We start from the raw sequence: 6,874 nt of genomic DNA on the forward strand, positions 1-6,874 counted from the left end.
ATCATCATCATCATCATCATCATCATCATCATCATCATCATCATCATCATCACTAATAGTACCATCATCATCATCATCCGTTTATATAGTGCCATCAATTTACATGGTGCTTTACAGGTACAACAACCAAAAATATATGCCTGAGGCATACAATCTTAAATGTATGCATACACATACACACAGAGGAAAGGAAAAAGTAATAAAAGTATGCAATACAGTTATAAAGCAAATTATCTACATAGAATACAAAAAAATGCAGTATAATATAAAACAAACTAAATAAATTAAATTCCTGGAGTTTTTAGAACTCTAGTTCCTGAAGTCTCTGGAACCATTATATTTGCTGTTCCCTTGGCAACTTTTCTGCCCTTTTTCTTTTGATGTCTAAATATTTCTAAACATTTAACTGAAGTGTTAAGTTACTAAAAAACTAGAGATTTGAGAAGTGAAGGAAAATTTCAGATGGGAAGAAGAAAATATATCAAGAGGTGGGCAATGCTCTTATTTTTCTCCCCCATCATTAAACCCATGAGCCTCCAGAACATAAACTTTCAATTTTATATATTTACCTCAGTTACAAAATTCAAAGAAGTATCTATAGTAGTTGGTTTAGTGAATCCAACACAGAGGACTCTGGCATATGAAAGTTTGAGGCCAAAATCCAATGTTGCATTGGTGTGGAAGCCCCAGTGCAACAGACCTTTCTGTGTCCTCCACCTTGCAGTTCTTGGGGCCACTCAAAACTGACTTTGGAATATGGAATTTAAAGACATAGCCAAGTTAGGGCTGGAACAGACAGCACTAAAAGGACGGTTTGATGCCACCCTTTTGATCACCGGAACAGGGTCATGGCAACCACACACCGCGCCCCGGTCTAGCATTTTTCTGGCCCAAAAAGTAGTGGCAAAATGCCGCTCCTTTTTGCACCAGGAAAAAGCCACCCTTTCCCCCACTGCTACAACTTTTCCACACTCCGGCGTGCAGTATCTAAATGCCATGCTGTTGGAGCATCAAAAGACTGTCCACCATGTGAGCAGCAGGGCAGCATGACACTTTGGGGCAGTGTCAGGACATATGGCGTCCATATGCCGCCACCTCCATACACCACCAGAAAGCTAGCATATTGTGCCGGTCTGTATCTGTATGCAAAGTCTCTTGTAGCACCCTTGGTGGTTTACAGACCGCCTCTTTCCCCAATGGATCGGGGCCTCAGCTGCCACAGCGGCAGCCCTGAGGCCCCGATCCGCCGCTTTTCCAGGCCGCAGGGAAGCGGCAAAAGGCTGCTTCCCCGCAGCCTGGAAAGAGGTGTCCTTGGGGAGAAAGGGGCCACTGGCACAGCCATGTAAAGGCTGCACCAGAGACACAAAACCCAGAAGGAGCTCCAAAATAGAGCTCCTTCCAGCGCCACGGAAAGGGCACCACAAGTGCCCTTCCATGGTGCCAGGACATCACATCCGTGCCGCTCCATTTGGAGGCGGCGCGGCCGTGACGTCATAATGGCAGCGCCCATGTGTATAGGGTGCCCCCATTTTTACGCCCCCAGTACATACTAGGGGTGAGGCCTGATTGGAAGCTGCATCCTCGGCCAACCCCTAGTACGTACTGGGGGCGGAGCAAACACCTGTCTGTAACAGGCCCTTGAGACTAACTGAAAGAAAGAAGTTGGTAGCATGTGCATTCATAGATTTGAAAGACCCTACTTCGTCAGATGCAGACAAATCCTGACAAATCAATTTCCCTCTGACCTTGGTGTCTATAATCTTACTACACCTATGTGTACACTGTAGAAATCCTGGATAAACCTTCACACTTCTGACAAAGTAGATGTAGCTCATGAAAGCTCAATCTGCAATAAATTTGTTGGGTTTTATGGTTCTGCAAGACCCTGCTGCTGCTTGGCTAAAACTGGGTTTTCTGATATTTTACTTTCACAGAAGCATTTCCTCATAGCTCACCTGCTGTGGAACCCTTGAAGCATTTAGCAGAAAAGAATAATTCACAGCAGAGGATTCTGAGTAGATTCCAGAGCAAGGGTGAGGAAATATATAATGCTCCATGTGTTTTTCAGCTGTAATTGCAATGATTCTTTACCACTAGATATGATGGCTAGGGCCAATGGGAGCTGCAGTATAACAAAAGGCTGAGTTGTAAATGTTACAGTAGAGGCATGTGCTCCAGGGCCCTTAGTGGCTAGCAGTCCTCTGCTGCTCCTAATTCTGTGTGTGCACACATATGCATTTGCACTGCAAAGCTTTCAATAGAGGAATACTCTTGAGGAGAAGAAGAGACATCTTTGTCATTTCTAATTGTTAGTGTTTACTGCTACCTCAGGCATGTTTCCAAAATGGAGATTCAGAAAAGAGGTAGGTGCCTGTTGAGGTTGTTACTGCTGAGACTCTGGCTTTGGTAATCCCAAAACTATCTAGGAAGAGGTCCTGTTACAACAGCATTACTGCCAGTAATGACAGAGACCCCAGAATTTTCTTTAAGAGGAGGGGGGCTCAAGACTGGCAGATAAGTCATTACGAAATTTTGCATATTTGCATGTGTGATTTTACTAAACAGCAAAACCACAAAATATAGAGAATAACAATGTTGTTGCTGTTGTTGTTATTGTGTGCCTTCAAGTCATTTCCAACTTTGTTGTTTTGTTGTTAATTGCATTCAACGTGACCTCAACTCATGGTGACCCTAGGTACTGTATGAGAAACCTCCAAGTCAACCACCCTGCTCAGCTCTTGCATATTCAATCATGAATTCTTCAATTTAGTCCAGGGGTAGGCAACCTTTTTGAGCCGGGGGCCAGGTTGCTGTCCCTCAGACAACTGGGGGGCCGAAGCCAAAAAATAAATAATTAAATATTTTTTTAAAAATTAAATAAATAAATAAACCGGGACAAATGTAGGACAAAATTTTCAAATGGAAGGCACTTTTTAAATAAAAAATGGAGGACACGCGAAAAAATTTGCTGATTTTTTAAAAAATGTTAAGATAAATGCATGTTTCTGAGGCTTCTATAGACAATTGCCCCACTATGCCCCTCGAGCGAAACGCCAAAGGCCCCAGTGGCAATCGGCGGCAGGACCGGGCTGGGGCCGGTCCCAAGGCCTCGCCGGGCCGCATCCGGCCCGCGGGCCGCAGGTTGCCTACCCCTGATTTAGTCTATTCATCTGGAATGTGGTCTTTCTCTTTTTCTATTGCTCTCAACATTATAGTATTTTCTAGTGAGTCCTTTTTTCTCATGATATGGCCAAAATACAATAACTTCAGTTTAGTCATCTTTGCTTCCAGGGAGAATTTGGGCTTGATATGCTATAGGACTCATCCACTGGTCTTGTTAATGGTCCACAGTATTCTAGAACTCTTATCCAGCACCACATCTCAAATGAGGCGAAGTTCTTATCAGCTTACTTCACTATACATAGCCATACAGAGAAATGGGAAATACAACGTCATGGACAATCCTGACTTTGCCATTGTCTTCCTCTGAGACTGAAAGAGTGTGACTTGCCCAAAATCAAGATTGACCAAGAGTGTGACTTGCCCAATGGGTTTCCATGACCAAGTGGGGATTTGAACCCTGGTATCCAGGGTAGTTGCCCAACACTTAAACCCCTATGCCATGATATCTCTCTTCATAGTACCAAAAGCAGTTAACCAAGTGACTATCATGGAGATTATCATGAAAACAATAACAAAATCTGAAATATTATGTAGTGGGGGGAGTCTTGGTGGTCCCAATCAATTCCTGGAGGGTCAACTTCCCCCAGCCCCCAATCCATGATTAGTGGATCAAGCCTGATACACTGTGGCACAAAGCCAGCCTTCCAATTGATATGTTTGCAAAGATGCACAAAGGTGGAGAGAGGCTATTTCTGGAACTGGTCCAGGCCCCAGTCACTTTACTACCCCTGCTGGAGAGCTATATATCCCCTTTTCTAGAATGAACACTCTGTTGACATCACAGTGGCTTTAAGGACCACACCATAATCCCTGTGTGACTTCGCACAGCCAACACTTGTGGTGGGCAAACTGCCTTTTCAGGGAAATACATGACATCATTACTAGTTCCTCATTGATGAGAATCTGATAGTCATCTAATATGAGCAGAACATGGAATGTTACTTTTTAAAAAACATCTTGTTTGTATTCTTTAATAGTGTAGAATGTAGCTAGGCAAATTTATGTTTCCAGAGGCCAATTTGCAGCCTCTGGGGCCCTCTCAGGGACACACAGACTGCCAAAAATGCCAAAATATGGTTGGGAAAAGCCCAGAAATGGCTGGAGGTTCACTTCTGGTTGGGGGGGGGGTATTTTTTTATGTTAGGAAGCAGAAGGGCCTACAGCCTGTTGAACTTATAGGAACATATTGCTTCTGCAGCAATAAAAACGTGGTCATGCGGGGATGTAGCTGTTGGTGGACAAAATGAATTCTGCCCTCTTCAAATGAAATTTTGCTTCACTTCTCAAACTTCTAGCACTTCTGGTATTCAAAACCTCAGCTGAACATTGAAAAATACAGTCAGACCTCTACATCAGTGGATTTTGTATCCATGGATTCAAGCATCCACAGCTTGAAAACATTTAAAACATATATAAATTCCCAAAAGCAAATTTATTTTGCCATTTTATATATGGGACACCATTTTACTATGCCACTGTATATAAAGGAACTTGAATATCCATGAATTTTGGTATCCACGAGGGGTCCTGGAACCAAGCCCCAGTGGATACCAAGGGCTCACTCTACGGTTCAAAGTATGCTAAGTAAAGGAGAAGGCAAAGTTACCAAGGGAATGCAAACACAGCATGTATAAGAGCTCTAGATGTGAACATTTTTCAGTGTCTCACTCTCTGCAATGCTACAAATTTCAGAACTGAAGGAAAACTTAATTGGGAAGACAGCATATTTATTGGAAAGACCAATGCTCTCATTTCACCCCTAATAGTTACACCCCTGGGCCAGAAGAGTTTTTGGGGGGTCAAAGATTGCAGAACAAATAATCCCTTCTCTTTAATTACATTGGGGTTTTTTTAAGTCGCTCCTTACTTATTAATTTACTTTAAGTTTCCTTCCTTCCTTCCTTCCTTCCTTCCTTCTTTTGCATTAAAGTCTTAAGCTTGATAAAACAATGATATAAAACATGGGATGAAATTCTGTCAAAATCTCTCCAAAATGCCATTGAAAAGTGACGATTAAAAGTAACTAGACAACATCATTACTCATTATACCAAGAAAGTATCTTCATTCCCACTTATCTTATTTTTAAAATGTGATTTTATTCTATGCTTTTTTTACCCCAAAAAGTAAAAGCCTCTAACTCTTTATTCCCAGGCTCTGAGTGTGTGAATACCATTGAACAGAGTTTGAAACCTGATGCTGGGACTTGAAAGCACTGATGAGGATAAGGCTGTAGCTTTCCAGAATGCAGGAATACCAAATATTTCTACTGAAAAGGCTATTGAAGTATTTTTAACAACTGTTTCCCCTAAGTTTCTACTTATATAAGAAAAAGAAAAGGTCAAGAAACAGTTTTAAATCTGTTTTGTTTTATTTCACACATTTGTGAGCCACCTGACAATAGAAGTGGCTAACAGCATTAATTAGGTGCAGAAATTGTCTACATTCAATAGCAGCAATAGCAGCTTCATTCATATCCCGCTTCATACTGAACTAATTAGTCTCTAAGCGGTTTACAACTGTAAGCTAAATTAAGCAAAATGCTACATTATGCCCAGTGAAACTGAAGTTATTGTGTAGCTTCTTTTTTTATTAATATTTTTAAGTTTTACAATACAAAATGTTACAGTTTTTCATATCCAAATATGCTTTAACACTTTACTTATTTTATACTAAAAACACCTCAGTGCACCCCTTCCCCGGAGCCATTCTCATCCATATAATCCAACCAAAACTTTAATTCATCTCATGAAGGTAATTTTCCATCTTCTTTTCCTAATACTTTTTCAATAATCTTTTTCCATATTTGATCAAAATCATTTCTTTTCCATAATCCTTTTTTCACTTTCAATTTACTTGTTAATTTATCATTAATCGCTATTTGACCGACTTTATACCAATCCTCCAGTTCCACATTTATTATTCGTTTTCCAACTTCTCGCTATGATTAATCTCGCTGCTGTAAGCAAATTTGTTACAAGACTTCTTTCTTCTTTTTTCCATTTTACATCATTATATAGTGATAGCAATACTATACTTGGTTTTCTATCTATTCTTATATCCATAATATTTTCAATTTCTAATGCTACTATTTCCCAGGTTTTTTTACATACTTACATTGCCACCACATGTGTATGAATGATCCCACTTCATTACATCCTCTCCAACAGTATTTTGAATTATTCTTATCTATGTTACGTAATCTCACTGGCATTAAGTACCATTTCCAGATCAGCTTATAATAATTTTCCTTAATTCGTACTGATAGATTTTTCAAATGTCTTTGTTCCCAAATTTTATTCCATTCATTTTCACAAAATTTACATCCTAATTCTTCTTCCCACATCTCTTTCCAAATATTTTGCTTTCCCCCCCCTTTGTTCTCTATTAATATTTTATAAATTTTGCTAGTTATTCCTTTCATATTTTCATTTTCCTTTAATACTTTTCCTTTCTAGTAGATTTTTCAGAAGTGGGTTCTCAATTTCCTTGATTTCTTTCCTACTAAATTCTTTTTTTTTAAATCCCTATTTTATATGTATTTCTTCTTTTCCTGTTTCTAACCGGTCCAGATCTGATATACTTAACATACCTTCTATTACATATCTTAATTGATTAGCCTCATAATATCCCTTTATATTAGGGAGGCCTAACCCTCCCTTTCCCTGGGATCTGTACCAAAACTGCTTATTT

This window comes from Sceloporus undulatus, chromosome 1 (assembly GCF_019175285.1).
Source record: "Sceloporus undulatus isolate JIND9_A2432 ecotype Alabama chromosome 1, SceUnd_v1.1, whole genome shotgun sequence".
Classification (NCBI taxonomy): Eukaryota; Metazoa; Chordata; class Lepidosauria; order Squamata; family Phrynosomatidae; genus Sceloporus; species Sceloporus undulatus.